Source organism: Oncorhynchus kisutch, linkage group LG29, assembly GCF_002021735.2.
Source record: "Oncorhynchus kisutch isolate 150728-3 linkage group LG29, Okis_V2, whole genome shotgun sequence".
Lineage (NCBI taxonomy): Eukaryota > Metazoa > Chordata > Actinopteri > Salmoniformes > Salmonidae > Oncorhynchus > Oncorhynchus kisutch.
Window position 1 is genome coordinate 11,273,749 of NC_034202.2, and position 17,165 is coordinate 11,290,913.

The 17,165-nt window shown below is 42.8% G+C and overlaps 1 non-coding gene across 1 annotated transcript; it reads right to left on the bottom strand.

Moving 5' to 3' along the window:
- Nucleotides 1-16,509: 16,509 nt before the first annotated feature.
- LOC116358326 (U2 spliceosomal RNA) lies at nucleotides 16,510-16,691 on the bottom strand. The gene has a single exon (XR_004206225.1). It is a non-coding gene; the product is annotated as a U2 spliceosomal RNA (small nuclear RNA).
- Nucleotides 16,692-17,165: the final 474 nt, after the last annotated feature.

Sequence of the window (17,165 nt, forward strand, 5' to 3'; positions counted from 1 at the left end):
ACGCCTTGGTCTTAGTATTTTGTGTTTTCTTTCATTATTTGTTCAGGCCAGGGTGTGACATGGGTTATTGTGTTGTCGTATTGTTTTTTTTTGTAGGCATTGGGATTGTGGTTGATTAGGGGTGTGTCGAGTGTAGGCTTGGCTGCCTGAGGCGGTTCTCAATCTGGAGTCAGGTGATTCTCGTTGCCTCTGATTGGGAACCGTATTTAGGTAGCCTGAGTTTCACTTTGTATTTCGTGGGTGATTGTTCCTGTCTCTGTGTAGTGTTCACCAGATAGGCTGTATTAGGTTTCACGTTCCATTTGTTGTTTTTTGTATTTATAGTTATTTCATGTATCGTCACTTTTTCTTCATTAAAGACATGAGTAACCACCACGCTGCATTTCGGTCCGACTCTCTTTCGACAAACGAAGAACGCCGTTACAGAATCACCCACCACATACGGACCGAGCGGCGTGGTAACAGGCAGGAAAAGCGAAAGGAGGACGTTATGGACAGCAATGGCATGGAGTATACGACGTGGGAAGAAATCGACAGGTGGGCGGCCGACCCAGAGAGAGTGCAGGAGCCCGCCTGGGATTCGCTAGATCAGTGTGAAGAAGGCTATAGGCGAATGGAGTTGGAGAAACAGACACGGCGGCGCAGAGCGAAACCCGAGAGTCACCCCAAAAAATGTATTGGGGGGGCTCAGAGGGAGAGTGGCTGAGTCAGGAGTCAGACCTGAGCCAACTCTCCTTGTTTATCGTGAGGAGCCAAGGAGGAGACCAGAACCAGAGCCGGTGTTAGAGGTGAGCGAAGCAGAGACTGTGAAGGAGTTAATGGGGAAAGTGGAGTGGAGAGTAATGAGGGAGTTGCTAGCTTGGTGCTATAGATACCATATTCGTCCGACGGATCGTGTCGGGGATTTGATGGCACCTGAGTTAGCGCTCCATACTCGTCCTGAGGTGCGTGTTAGTCGGCTGGTGAAGTTGGTGCCAGCCTCACGCACCAGGCCTCCTGTGCACATCCCTAGCCTTGCACATCCTGTGACACCTCCACACTCCAGTCCTCCGGTAGCAGCTCCCCGCACCAGGCTTCCTGTGCGTGTCCTCGCTCCAGTATCACCAGTGCCAGCACCACGCATCAGGCCTACAGTGCGCCTCGCCTCTCCTGCGCTGTCGGAGTCTCCCGCCTCTCCAGCGCTGTCGGAGACTTTCTCCTCTCCTGCGCTGCTGGAGTCTCCCGCCTGTTTAGCGCAGCCAGAGACTTTCTCCTCTCCTGCGCTCCCGGAGCCTCCTGCCTGCATGAAGCAGCCTGAGCTGTCAGTCTGCAGGGAGCTGTCAGCCTGCATGGAGCAGTCAGAGCTGTTAGTCTGCAAGGAGCTGCCAGTCTGCAGGGTGCTGTCAGCCTGCATGGAGCAGTCAGAGCTGTCAGTCTGCAAAGAGCTGCCAGTCTGCAGGGAGCTGTCAGTCTGCAAGGAGCTGCCAGTCTGCAAGGAGCGGTCAGCCTGCATGGAGCAGTCAGAGCTGCCAGTCTGCAAGGAGCTACCAGTCTGCAAGGAGCTGCCAGTCTGCAGGGAGCTGCCAGTCTGCAAGGAGCTGCCAGTCTGCAGGGTGCTGTCAGCCTGCATGGAGCAGTCAGAGCTGTCAGTCTGCAAGGAGCTGCCAGTCTGCAAGGAGCTGCCAGTCTGCAAGGAGCTGTCAGCCTGCATGGAGCAGTCAGAGCTGCCAGTCTGCAAGGAGCAGTCAGAGCTGCCAGTCTGCAAGGAGCTGCCAGTCTGCAAGGAGCTGCCAGTCTGCAAGGAGCTGCCAGTCTGCAGGGAGCTGTCAGTCTGCAAAGAGCTGTCAGTCTGCAAGGAGCTGTCAGTCTACAAGGAGCTGCCAGTCTGCAAGGAGCTGTCAGTCCGCAAGGAGCTGCCAGTCTTCAGGGAGCTGTCAGTCTGCAAGGAGCTGCCAGTCTGCAGGGTGCTGTCAGCCTGCAATGGAGCAGTCAGAGCTGTCAGTCTGCATAGAGCAGCTAGATCCGCCAGTCAGCCATGATCTTCTAGATCTGCCAGTCAACCAGATTCTTCCAGATCAGCCTGTCAACCAGAATCTTCCAGATCTGCTAGTCAACCAGAATCTTCCAGATCTGCTAGTCAACCAGAATCTTCCAGATCTGCTAGTCAACCTGAATCTTCCAGATCCGCCAGCCAGCCAGGATCTACCGGAGCCTACTACCTACCTGAGCTTCATCTCAGTACTGGGCTTCCTCTCAGTACTGGGCTTCCTCTCAGTACTGGGCTTCCCCTCAGTTCCGGGCTGCCCCTCAGTTCCGGGCTGCCCCTCAGTCCCGAGCTGCCCCTCTGTCCCGAGCTGCCCCTCTGTCCCGAGCTGCCCCTCAGTCCCGAGCTGCCCCTCAGTCCCGAGCTGTCCCTCAGTCCCGAGATGCCCCTCAGTCACGAGCTGCTCCTCAGTTCTGTGGGGTTCTGGGTGAGGACTATTAGGCCATGGTTGGCGGCAAGGGTGGATTATCTCAGGACTCGAAGGGGAGGAACTAGGATATTAATGAAGTGGGGTCCACGTCCCGAGCCGCCACCAAGGACAGACGCCCACCCGGACCCTCCCTATGGTTTTGAGGTGCCGTCGGAGAGTCCACACTTTCGGGGGGGGGGGGGGTTCTGTCACGCCTTGGTCTTAGTATTTTGTGTTTTCTTTAATTATTTGTTCAGGCCAGGGTGTGACATGGGTTATTGTGTTGTCGTATTGGTTTTTTTTGTAGGCATTGGGATTGTGGTTGATTATGGGTGTGTCGAGTGTAGGCTTGGCTGCCTGAGGCGGTTCTCAATCTGGAGTCAGGTGATTCTCGTTGCCTCTGATTGGGAACCGTATTTAGGTAGCCTGAGTTTCACTTTGTATTTCGTGGGTGATTGTTCCTGTCTCTGTGTAGTGTTCACCAGATAGGCTGTATTAGGTTTCACGTTCCGTTTGTTGTTTTTTGTATTTATAGTTATTTCATGTATCGTCACTTTTTCTTCATTAAAGACATGAGTAACCACCACGCTGCATTTCGGTCCGACTCTCTTTCGACAAACGAAGAACGCCGTTACAGGTAGTGTACAGCTTTCAAGGAAATATGAACAAAGGAGGAAAAGTAATCCATTTTCATGTTGAAAAAATATAATTTAGGGGGTTTTCTCTGCTGTTAAACATAGTGGCAGGTCATTTTCGACCTTTAAGACAACACGAGGGTTAAGTAGTACTTTAAAATACACCCCTGTGTAACGCATCTGACTTGCCAGCCATGGTCCCAGCAATTTTGCGGCATATACGCCATATCAAATGCACACAAACAATTTAAAATATAGGTTCAATTACCAGTGACTCTCACATAGCCCTTACATTGTATTACTGGGCTATATCAGCAAATATGCTGGATGTAGTTTGAAGAGAGCAGAGTTGGAGAGACTTGCACTTCCTCTCAGTGGTAGAAAAAGTACTCAATTGTCATACTTGAGTAAAAGTAAAGATACCTTAATAGAAAATGACTCACGTGAAAGTCACCCAGTAAAATACTATTTGAGTAAAAGTCTAAAAGTATTTGTTTTTAAATATACTTAAGTATCAAAAGTAAATTGAATTGCTAAAATGTACTTAAGTATCGAAAGTGAAAGTATAAATCATTCAAATTCCTTATATTAAGCAAGCCGGGCGGCTTTTCTTTTTTATTGATGGATAGCCAGGGGCACACTCCAACACTCAGACATCATTTACAAATGAAGCATTTGTGTTTAATGAGTCTGCCAGATCAGAAGCAGTAGAGATGACCAGGAACGTCCTCTTGATGAGTGTGTGAATTATTAATTATTATTTATTTATTTATTATTTATTTATTAATTAATTATCAATCACTTAAACATACCGTGTGTAATAATCTCTTACCTAGCTTAATGACTGTGGGCATTTTTACTTACTTTTTGTTGTTCTAAATAGAGATGGCTTGAAGGGTCATGGTTCAAATTTGATTGTGTAGAAATGCAGGAAATGTGCTTTAGATGCTCCCAAAAATGGTATGACCCCCAGACACCCTGCCAAGTTATGTACTCCTCTTCAAATAGCACTGTTAACAGAGTTAACTGCACTTCAGAAATTTCAGCCCAAATAAATGCTTCACAGAGTTCAAGTAACAGACACATCTCAACATCAAGTGTTCAGAGGAGACTGCATGAATAAGGACCTCATGGTCGAATTGGTGGAAAGAAACCATTACTAAAGGACAGCAATAATAAGAAGAGACTTGCTTTGGCAAAGAAACACAAGCAATGGACATTAGACAGGATGATCTTTGTATGTTTGGTTCCACCATGAAGCATGGAGGAGGAGGTGTGATGGTTGTCATGACATGGCCTTTTTGGGATGTACATAGTGGCTCCCCCCCTCTCTCATTCTCTCTCCCACATCAGGTTTTTACAACTGTCATAAATTCCTGCTAAAAACTTTATCTTCGCTGCCATGGAGTATGGGAGGGAGAGATCCTATGGAGAACAAATACATTATTCTTCCCAAAACATATAATCCCCAAAATTGGAGAATTAAACAATATTTATATTTTTCATAATGTGGGAATGGTCCTTGGACAATCAAGGGACAGTCATGTTGAATGCGTTTCATTTGGTGATCACATGAAGGACAGTAAACGTACACTGTAGCTATATATTTTAAAGTGTACATTTCCCAGCGGTCAGGTTTACTTCTGATTGTTGTATAAGATGGATGAATAAGTATAAGAATACTTTTGAAAAGATAATGTGATTTAGTCTTCTATTTGACAATTGTTTGTTTTATGGTAACTTATGCACAGTCAGTGGCCACGCCCATGTGGGCACAAACATGATGAGACAGACCTTTTCCACCCAAGTTTAAAGCCCCCATGATATTGTTCACATCAGGCCACGTAAACCACAGTATAAGCTAAGGTTGCAAATGGTTGAATTTCTAAACCAGAAACTAAGTAGCGGTAGCTACATTTTGAAATGGTTGACACTACAACTACGTATATCAAAGGACAAGACCTAAGCATGTAGAGATCATTCCCACATTGAAATGGCAAAGGAATCTACAAACTAAAGAATAGTTATGCAGACTGCAGCTGTTTAAATACTTTAGTCTGGTAACGCAGCCGATCTACGAAGATTTTCAAATGGTACTCTGAGGTAACCATTATAACAACTATGACAGACTGACTTTTCTGTCGACTCTTTCCAGCAGACGGACCGGCGACCACAGAGTGAGACAACAAGACATAACACTTGTGTAAATTGCAATTTCTTTTCAAATGAACGGTTGTTCATATTCAAAGTATTAGCAATTTCTATGAGTGTAGTTATCAGCTATGAGTCTCCTGCTCTTGAGCGCCCCCCCCTCACCTTTGTCTACCAAGATTCATAATTTATACTAGAGTTCATGCAGATATCCAAGGATTTGCAACGTTCAGTAAAGAGAACTGATGAGGTACAATTCATTAATAAGCGACTGTTTTGATAAGATATGAAAATATAATTGAAAATAAAGGCACACTTAACAGCATAGCTACCACAGCATTCTGCAGTGGTACGCCATCCCATCTGTTTTGCGCTTAGTGGGATATCATTTGTTTTTCAACAGGACAATGACCCAACACACTTCCAGGCTGTGCAAGGGCTATCTGACCAAGAAGCAGAGTGATGGAGTACGGCATCAGAGAACCTGGCCTCCACAATCACCCAACCTCAACCCATGTTGAGATGGTTTGGAATGAGTTGGACCGCAGAGCAAAGAAAAAGCAGACAACAAGTGCTCAGCTTATGTGGGAACTCCTTCAATACTGTTGTAAAAGCAATCCAGGTGAAGCTGACTGAGAGAATGGCAAGAGTGTGCGAAGCTGTCATCAAGACAAAGGTTGGATACTTTGAAGAATCTCAAATATAAAATATAATTTGGTTTGTTTAATGCAACCGTTGTGTCAGATTTCAAAATAACTTTACGGGAAAAGCATAATCTGAGAACGGCGCTCAAAGCCCAATCCACCAAGAGAAATATCCGCCATTTTGGAGTCAACAGAAGTTAGAAATAACACTATAAATATTCACTTACCTTTGATGATCTTCGTCAGAAGGCACTCCCAGGAATCCCAGTTCGACAATAAATGATGTTCCATAAAGTTCCATAAAGTCCATCATTTATGTCCAAATAGCCACTTGTTGTTCGCGTGTTCAGCCCAGTAATCCATCTTCATGAGACGTGAGCACTTCGTCCAGACAAAAACTAAAAAAGTTCCATTACAGGTTGTAGAAACAAGTCAAACGATGTATGGAATCAATCTTTAGGATGTTTTTAACATAAAACATCAATAATGTTCCAACCGGAGAATTCGCATCACGAGCCTGAGACACTCTGCCAGACCACTGACTCAAACAGGTCTCATGAGCCCCTCCTTTATAGTAGAATCCTAAAACCAGTTTCTAAAGACGGTTGACATCTAGTGGACGCCGTAGGAAGTGCAACTTGACTCCAGAGACACTGTGTATTCGGTAGGCCAAGCTTTGAAAAACTACAAACCTCAGATTTCCCACTTCCTGTTTGGATTTTTATCAGGTTTTCGCCTGCCATATGAGTTCTGTTATACTCACAGACATCATTCAAACAGTTTTAGAAACTTCAGAGTGTTTTCTATCCAATACTACTAATAATATGGATATATTAGCATCTGGGACAGAGTAGGAGGCAGTTCACTCTGGGCACGATCTTCATCCAAAAGTGGAAATGCTGCCCCCTATCCCAAAAAGGTTAACTTAGCTAGCTAGCAGTCTGTGCTACTTATGTGCTAATACTGCACTGTAACAAAATTGAACACTCATCCTTGATACAAAAAAAACATTGTTACTATCTGGGCCTATTGTGTTAGCTAGTGGGCTTATTTAGATAATTTTCCGAAATATGCAATCTGCAAAAGCAAGACAGTTGCACAGATCTATTCTTCAGGCCATGTGATTGCATTCATGATGAGACAAGTAGCTAGCTAGCTAAATGTGCAACCAAAACCAGTGCTGTAAGCCTCCATAATTGTTTTAAATCATCAGCGCATGCCATTTTCAGTTGAAATGTAAAGCCAATCTATTTTGTATTGAATAACAACAGTGTAATATACATATGGTTTCTATAAAAAAAACATTGTTCTAATAAACAGATAGCTTGTGCTTATCATAATGTAATATCTCAAGTTGTGTTTGTTTACATGACCTTTGACTGTTGTTAACACTGTAGTAAATCTACTCAAGACAAATGCTGATGCTGACACCTAGAGGTGACATTACGAAAGGCATGTTACTGCATTTCAATGCTTATTTGTGAACTTGTGAACAGTGCAGCTTCAGATTTACTTTGAGACAAAGTTGAATTCATTCAGCAGACCACCACTTGTAGTGGTTTAGGACAAACACTTTTGCATACTTCTTATCCACTGCCGTAGATAGACAAATCTTTAAGTTGTGTCTAAGGGTGTTTGATCACGGCCTTTTTCAAACTCTATGTTGCAAAATGGGAGATCCCACAGATTTTTGCAATGCTTTCTTCAATTAAGCTGCTTTCAAAAACGTACCTCTACTGGATACCGTACTTATAAATATAGTGAGGACTTTGTACATGTAATTAAACCTGACTGGGAGTTTAGCAGGTAGAGTAGGGAACTATGGAACATTTAGGGTCGTGAGGGTATGAGGTCAAATCCTGTTGAAGTGACACTATTTTGAAAATAGTTTTATGTGAAACCACACTTTCTGTACTGTTGTTCAAATATTTGTATTTTATTTAGCATGGTATAAGCTTCTGTCTTAAGCATTTTCCTTAAAATCCTAAATCATGCCATACATTCCGGTTTTGAAAAAGAGTACACTTGAAGGCAAAAAGGCATGATGTAAAATGCGATCCTTTAATCCAACTGATTGTGGGCAATTAAAGCCAATAAGTAATAGCTCCGATATGGAGTTTTGATCAAATTAGTGGAGAAAAAAAAAACCTTTATCTGATAATTGTGGGGCGGCAGGTAGCCTAGTGGTTAGAGTGTTGGACTAGTAACCGAAAGGTTGCAAAATCAAATCCCCAAGCTGACAAGGTAAAAATCTGTTGTTCTACCCCTGAACAAGGCAGTTAACCCACTGCTCCTAGGCTGTCATTGAAAATAAGAATTTGTTCTTAAAAACTGACTTTAAAAAAATCACACATTGCTATTTATTGCTGACCAGCAGATGTCAGTAATAAGCATTGTGAACGGTTAATGAAGCTCTGAGTAATTAACCTTTTTTCGACACAATTGGCTGGAAAGTCTCAATGATTCAGGAATCTTTGTTTACCCCATCACTACAAAAAAACTGGCCTGTGCAGGACTCTAGTATCAAGTAGACTCACGATAAGCTAAGATGTTGTGGATGGGGTTGAGGATGGGCTTAATTAAACTGCAAGCTAAGGCGCTAACATGCTGACCAGAAATCCATGTTATTTAATTATTGCACCCACACTTCTCACGCGCGCCAACGAGTGTCTGTGATGCCAAGGGCTAAAATAGAACTCCTTTCTATTTCTGACGCAGATCGCGCTGAAAGTCCTGCCTCTCCCATCTGCTTTATAGAAGCAGGTACCCACGTGCCATCTCCTCATTGGTTATACCCACGTGGGTGATTGAAAGATCAAATGTTTAGCCGGTTGTCATGGTAAAAGTGTAGATGCCAATCACCATATCATTTCAAAGATGAAAAAGCCTGGAAGGAGGAGAGATGACTAGAAATGATTCGGTTGGCCGTTTTATGTGTGGATTAATTGTCGGAGTAGAAGACCTTGTGCATTTCAGGTAAAATAACAACTCAATGTTTATATCCCAGGACAGATTAGCTAGCAAAAGCAAGCTAGCTAAATAGGACAAATTAGCTAGCAAGTGCAAGCTAACTAGCTAAATTGCCATACATTTTTAATGCTTTTCGACCTGTCCCCAAATTAATGTCATTGGTTCAGAGTTTGTTTTGATATTTTAACCTGCGTGTCGTGATTGCATTTGGTGTAGGGGAAAAAAAAATATTTATGCACGATAGCGCACGATGGCGCACGCGCGCAGACGGTTTGGGTTCCGTGTAAGGATTGCGACTCCAATCACAGCACTACACAAAAAAAAGCTTGTTTAAAATCAACCCAACATTATTATTCAAATATATACTATAATATATATATATTTTCAAGTGGCAATTATCCCAACATTGGGATTATGCATAGGCACATAAGGAACTCATACTCTTGCGTAAGCATTTTTAAAGCGACAAAAGTGTCAGTGCTCAACCTTACTATATTGAACAGAAATATAAAGGCAACATGTAAAGTGTTGGTCCCATGTTTCATGAGCTGAAATACAAGATTCCAGAAATGTTCCTTATGCACATAAAGATGATTTATTTCAAAATGTTGCACTAATTTCTTTACATCCCTCTTAGTGAGCATTCCTCCTTTACCAAGATAATCCATCCACCTGACAGGTTTGGCATATCAAAAAGCTGATTATTACAGCATGTTCATTACACAGGTGCACCGTGTGCTGGGGACAATAAAAGGCCACTCTAAAATGTGCAGTTTTGTCACACAACAAAATACCACAAATGTCTCAAGTTTTGAGGGAGCGTGCAATTGGCATGCTGACTGCAGGAATGTCCACCAGAGCTGTTGCCAGAGAATTTCATGTTAATATCTCTACCATAAACCGCATCCAATGTAATTTTAGAGAATGTGGCAGTACATCCAGCTGGCCTCACAACCGCAGACCACATGTAACCACACCAGCCCAGAACCTCCACATCTGGCCTCTTCACCTGTGGGATTATCTAAAACCTGTCACCTGGACAGCTGATGAAACTGAGGAGTATTTATGTCTGTCATAAAGCCATTTTGTGGGGAAAAACTAATTCTGATTGGCTGGGCCTTGATCCCAAGTGGGTGGGCCCACTGTATGCCCTCCCAGGCCCACCCATGGCCCCTGCCATGTGATGTGAAATCCATAGACTAGGACCTAATGGACCTTTATTTCAATTGAATTATTTCCTTATATGAACTGTAACTCAGTAGAATTGTTGACATTGTTGTATGTGGTGCTTTATATTTTTGTTCAGTATACACAGTATGCATAAAATGTATATTTATTGAAAACAACCAGTGTATCTTCACAATAGTATTCCGTATCATTTTAAATAAATTACACATTTATCATCAATAAATAAAATGCATTACATTTGGCATCATCAATGGTCATGCCTCATGAGGGTAATTTCTGTCTAGGAGGTAAAAGTCTGATTTATGGTACGCATCACTACAGGCCCTTTGATACTTTGATTCAATATTCTGTCATTTCTTTCATGTGTTGCATACATTACAGCTCTCACCCTTTACACCACATGATATCACTCCAAACTATTACCTGAGTATGGCATTAGGCCCCATAATATAGGCTTCCTTCATCTCATATTGATTTGCCTCTCAGATTGAGTGTGCCTCAAACCCTGTTTTAAGCATTTTCCGTCCCAGAGATTACATTTGTTAGCGGCGCTGAAGTATAGATGCATTCACTTTGTCGGCCGCATGACTTATTCATTTGGTTTTACATATACACTACATGACCAAAAGTTTGTGGACACGTGCTTGTCAAACATCTCATTACAAAATCATGGGCATTAATATGGAGTTTATCTCCCCTATGCTGCTACAACAGCCTCCACTCTTCTGGGAAGGCTTTCCACTAGATGTTGGAACATTGCAGTGGGGACTTGCTTCTATTCAGCCACAAGAGCATTACTGAGGTCGGGCACTGATGTTGGGCGATTAGAACTGGCTTGCAGTCATCCGAAAGATGTTCGATAGAGTTGAGGTTAGGGTTCCGTGCAAGCCAGTCAATTTCATCCACACCGATCTCGACAAACCATTTATGTATGGATCTCGCTTTATGGGTCCATACATAAGGGCTTTCCCCAAACTGATGCCACAAAGTTGGAAGCACAGAATCGACTAGAATGTCATTGTATGCTGTAGTGTTAAGATTTCTCTTCACTAGAACTAAAGGGCCTAGCCCGAACCATGAAAAACAGCCCCAGATCATTATTCCTCTTCCACCAAACTTTACAATTGGCACTATGCATTGGCGGCAGGTAGCATTCTCCTGGCATTCACCAAACCCAGATTCATCCGTCGGTCTGCCAGATGTTGAAGCGTGATTCATCACTCCACTGCTCTAGAGTCCAATGGTGTCAAACTTCACACCACTCCAGCCAACGCTTGGCATTGTGCATGGTGATCTTCGACTTGTGTGTGGCTGCTCGGCCATGAAAACCCATTACACGAAGCTCAAGACGAACAAGTCTTGTGCTGACATTGCTTCCAAAGGCAGTTTGGAACTTGGTAGTGAGTGTGGCCTACCATTTTGAGGTTGAGCCTAGACATTTCCACTTCACAATAACAGCACTTACACTTGATTGGGGCAGCTCTAGCAGGGCTTGAAATTTGATGAACTGACTTGTTGGAAAGGTGGCATCCTGAGGGTGCCATGTTGAAAGTCACTGAGCTCTTCAGTAAGGCCATTCTACTGCCAATGTTTGTCTATGGAGATTGCATGGCGGTGGCTCAATTTTATACACCAGTCAGCAAATCTACTAATTTGAAGGGGTGTCCACATAGTTTTGTATATACAGTGTAGATGTGAGGAGGAAGGTTGCCGAGATTATTCAGGAAACCTTGATGAAATCTGGAGTTGTTTTGTGCTTTTGAACACTGTACTTGGATCCACAATGGTGCTACCTGAGTACAATAGAGACAAATGAGCTTACAAATGTTGTTTTTTTGCTAATGTTGGCGAGTCATTCGATTGGTAGCTTCAATTTTCTTTTGTGATATTCGAGGTAAGAACGTACTTAAAGGTTCCATCATAAGGGCTACATAACACAAACAAACCCAGGAGGTTAAGAGATTACATACACTAGCGTTCAAAAGTTTCGAGATACTTAGAAATGTGCTCGTTTTTGAAAGAAAATCACAAATTGATTAGAAATACAGTGTAGACATTGTTAATGCTGTAAATGACTATTGAGGCTGGAAACTGTTTATATTTGTTATATTTGGACTTGTAAATGTCAAATGAATTACAATGTGGTAAGTGACAACGAGTCGTACAATTGGTCAATTCAAAGTTAATTTGATAATATTCAAGTTATTCGAGGACACATTTTACTTGAATGGGCTACGTAGCATGACAAAGGAAAAAAACATTTCAGAATCTTAACATATTGACAATACAACGGAACAGATGAAACGGAATGACATTTACTCAACAACAAAAAAACGATCTGAAAACCACAAGCTTACTAAGCCTCGCCTCCAGTCTTCTGATCTGACCAAGTGGATCATATCTCAGTATGCCAACTAAGTGACCCAACTGTCTCGGTCAAAAATAACCCAACTTGTGTTCTGTCCTCCCATTTACCCAGCGCTGGGTTGTTCTTAGTGTGAAATGGCAGCCTATTCCCTATATAGTACACTAATAGTAGTGCACTACGTTGGGAATAGAGATAGACCCTGATCAAAAGTAGTGGGAATAATGTCCTATTTTGGATGCATCCATTATGATTAGAAGGACAGATTGTTGCCGAACACATCATCAAGTGGTCAGTCTGAACAGTGTATTCTTTGTATTTAATTGAAAGACTTCTCACTTGATAAACCCATGGTTCTGAATAAGAGGAGACAGAACCCACACTGTATAATTCTACAATAAAGTACTGTATTAACTGTTTTGCTGTATAATTGCAGTAGCATACTGTGAATTATGATGCACTGTGAGAAAATGTTGTGGGTGGCAAAAGGATCACTGGCTCATCAACATTTTAAGACGTGCCTTGTAAGAGGCTATATTTGTTGCACCCATTACTCAGAATGCTGTGTCCCACAGAATACAGTACCATACTATGCTTTACACATTTTCCTGTAAATCTGCAGTAATATACTGGACAGTAATTTGCTGTAATTTAGTACCCCCGAAAACACAGTGCCATGTTGTCTGTAAATCTACAGTAATTTACTGCCTCTAATTTACTTTAATTCAGTACCATATTGTAATTTTGGAGAGCCAAAAATATTTTCTGGGGGCTTGGTATTGTTGTGGCTCATTAACACATGACCTCCACCCACACCAAACACCTGGTCCAAGGGAGCTGGTTTCGAGAGTGACCATACAGCCGGAAGAACCACTCGCCTCAGAACTCATTCTTAGACAACGACCCAAACTGGACAAAAATTACCAAACGGAAAAGACCAGACAAACAATGGACCAACAAGAGACCAGTCAAGAAGACCACCCCAGAACCCAAACCCCGACGCCAGCAAACACAACCTGGAAAACACTCTATCCCATCCGAGAAACCATCTCCCCCTCCTAGACCCCTCACCATACCATCCCCTTCCCCGTCCCTAGTGCATTACTTTCTCTGATCACTCCTCCTTGCCCGTTATTGATCTCCCACTCCCACCAACAACTGCTCTTGACCTCTCTACCGTACCCCCTACTTCCCCTGATCCAACACAGCAGCCAACCAGCCAGCCTCAGTCCAAACCCACCGGACCCTCTGAACCGCCTTCATCTCTCCCAACATACCCTATTCAATCGCCAAGTCATAATAGGGGGCCACCAGGCAGTCAGTGGGGAGGCATGCCAAGAACTGTGAACAGCCAAAAACCACCCAACAACACAAACGACCAGCTACAGGCCCTCATCCAAATCTGCAACAAAATGATCAGACCTGGATTCTCCCAATAACCCACCATCACGACTGTTCTGCCCTCACAATATGTGTAAGTACACATTTTGGCAGACAGCTTACAACTCCCAATAAAGACGTTGGGAGCAGGAGTACCGTTTTGAATATTTTCCGAGATCATGTTTTGTAAAACTGTAAATAAAATGTTTTAGAAAATATTCTGCATACATTCACACATATACAAATGAATACAAAAAAAGAATATCATCACTCATTTAGTTACCATCACACTCTAACAATCTGGCGTAGCTAGCCAGTACAACAAATTACTTGCAGAATCTACTTCACAAGAAAAGTGCCACAAAATGTCTAACATACCAAGACACAAGTTATGTATACATAAAACATCATTACAATGGTATAATATTGTAAAACAAAAAAACAACAGCTAGGCACTCACTTAGCCAGATACATAACACAGCAAGGGAAGCTAAGCTGCATGTCGAAAAGATAGCGAACACCCAATGATATCTCTATGGAGATTATTAGCATAGATTATTTTAGCACAATTGTAACTTAATTATGGGGCTGGCCTGTCGTCGTCTTGTTTCAAAACACTTTGCATCTATCGTGAATGAGCCTGGTCAATATGACCTAAGGACTCCTCCGGTTCCCCAACAGGACTCTGGTTACACTGAAACAAGGAAGAATAAGAAGACGCGGAAGAAGGACAGGAAGAAGACCCAACTACAAGCAGCTAGAGAACAGCATGACCCAGTCAAAGGAAGGGAAGAAGTGACATAGACTGTATGCAGATGTACCTCTGCTGGCAGGAGGAGATTCAACTTATATTTATGGTAGTGCAGGGGTCTATGACACTGCATCTCAGTGTAAGAGGCATCACTGCAGTACCTGGTTTGAATCCAGGCTGCAACACATCTGGCCGTGATTGGGAGTCCAATAGGCGGTGAACTTGGCCCAGCGTTGTCCGGGTTTGGCTGGGGTAGGCCGTCATGGTAAATAAGAATGTGTTCTTATCCAACTGACTTGCCTAGTTAAATTAAGGTTAAAAATATATATTTACAGTTGAAGTTGGAAGTTTACATACACTTAGGTTGGAGTCATTAAAACTTGTTTTTCACCCACTCCACAAATTTCTTGTTAACAAACTATAGTTTTGGCAAGTCAGTTAGGACATCTACTTTGTGCATGACACAAGTAATGTTTCCAACAATTGTTTACAGACAGATTATTTCACTGTATCACAATTACAGGGGGTCAGAAGTTTACATACACTAAGTTGACTGTGCCTTTAAACAGCCTGGAAAATTCCAGAAAATTATGTCATGGCTTTAGAAGCTTCTGATAGGCTAATTGACATAATTTGAGTTAATTGGAGGTGTACCTGTAGATGTATTTCAATACCTACCTTTAAACTCAGTGCCTCGTTGCTTGACATCATGGGAAAATCAAAATAAATCAGCCAAGACCTCAGAAAAGAATTGTAGACGTCCAAAAGTCTGGTTCATCCTTAGGAGCAATTTCCAAATGCCTTAAGGTACCACGTTCATCTGTACAAACAATAGTAAACAAGTATAAACACTTGCAGCTGTCATACAGCTCAGGAAGGAGACGTGTTCTGTCTCCTAGAGATGAACGTACTTTGGTGCGAGAAGTGTAAATCAATCCCAGAACAACAGCAAAGGACCTTGTGAAGATGCTGGAGTAAACAGGTACAAAAGTATCTATATCCACAGTAAAACGAGTCCTATATCAAGATAACCTGAAAGGCCTCTCAGCAAGGAAGAAGCCACTGATCCAAAACCACCATAAAAAGCCAGACTACAGTTTGCAACTGCACATGGGGACAAATATTGTATTTTTTGGAGAAATGTCCTATTGGTCTGATGAAACAAGAACATAACTGTTTGGCCATAATGACCATTGTCATGTTTTGGAGGGAAAAGAGGGATGCTTGCAAGCCGAAGAACACCATCCAAACTGTGAAGCACAGGGTGTGGCAGCATCATGTTGTGTGGGTGCTTTGCTGCAGGAGAGACTGGTGCACTTCACAAAATAGAAGGCATCATGAGTCAGGAAATGTATGTGGATATATTGAAGCAACATCTCAAGACATCAGTTAAAGCTTGGTTGCAATTGGGTCTTCCAAATGGACAATGACCCCTAGCATATTTCCTAAGTTGTTGCAAAATGGCTTCAGGACAAAGTCAAGGTATTGGAGTGGCCATCACAAAGCCCTGACCTCAATCCTATAGCATTTTTGTGAGCAGAACTGAAAAAGTGTGTGCGATCAAGGAGGCCAGCTCAGTTACACCAGCTCTGTCAGGAGGAATTGGCCAAAATTCACCAAACTCATTGTGGGAAGCTTGTGGAAGGCTACCTGAAACCTTTGACCAAAGTTAAACAATTCAAAGGCAATGCTACGAAATACTAATTGAGTGTATGTAAACCTCTGACCCACTGGGAATGTGATGAAAGAAATAAAAGCTTAAATAAATCATTCTCTCTGATATTATTCTGACATTTCACATTCTTAAAATAAAGTGGTGATCCTTAAAATGTTGGGAAACGGGGGACCCCATTGAAGGGCGCTTCGCCCCTTTTTTCAGTTTGAATGTTTCTTCCCTTCTCTTCTTCTGCTAGCTAGCTAGCTAGCTAGGCTAAGCTAAGCTAGCTGTTTACATAGCTTTGTGAATGAGTATTTTTCCTTGACAACGGGAGAAAAGTGTTGCACCGTTCCCGGAGGTACTGCAATACCGGGTCGATGCGTGGAGCGGACGGAGCAGGCCCCATTTCCAACTCCCTGTTCGAAAAATCCATTTAATATGTTTTTTTTTTTTGAAAAATAATTTATTACGTTCAAATACCATTCTTATTATACAAATCAAATTCTTATTCAAAAAATTCAACCATGGTATTTTAAACTCAATAATCACAAGGTATACCAAAATAAAATCTCAGGGGAGCATAATCCCTCCCCGTCATTCCTAACCAATACCTTTCCCTATCTTCTCCTTCCCTAATCTATCCCCTTATAAATCTCAATCTAACACCCCCAGCCCTAAACCCCCTTTCCACCTCTCCCGTGCCGCATGTTTCCCCCACTTCACCTCCTCCCTCTTCATCCTCCCTCTTAACTCACCTTCCACCCTCCTCACTATCCCTTAAACTCCCCAATCTCTCCCTGTCTTTACCAAATTCTGCCTGGCTTCCCACAGCCCCCGTTTAAAGAGGCTCATGAGAAGCCAGAGCAGAAACCTATCCCTATCTGTTCCCCTCGCTCTCCCTACACCTCTCTCTACCCTAGCCCACGTCACTACAAAATCACCCCTTACCAAACCTATTAACACCCGTGCCCTAGCCCATACCACTCCGGCAA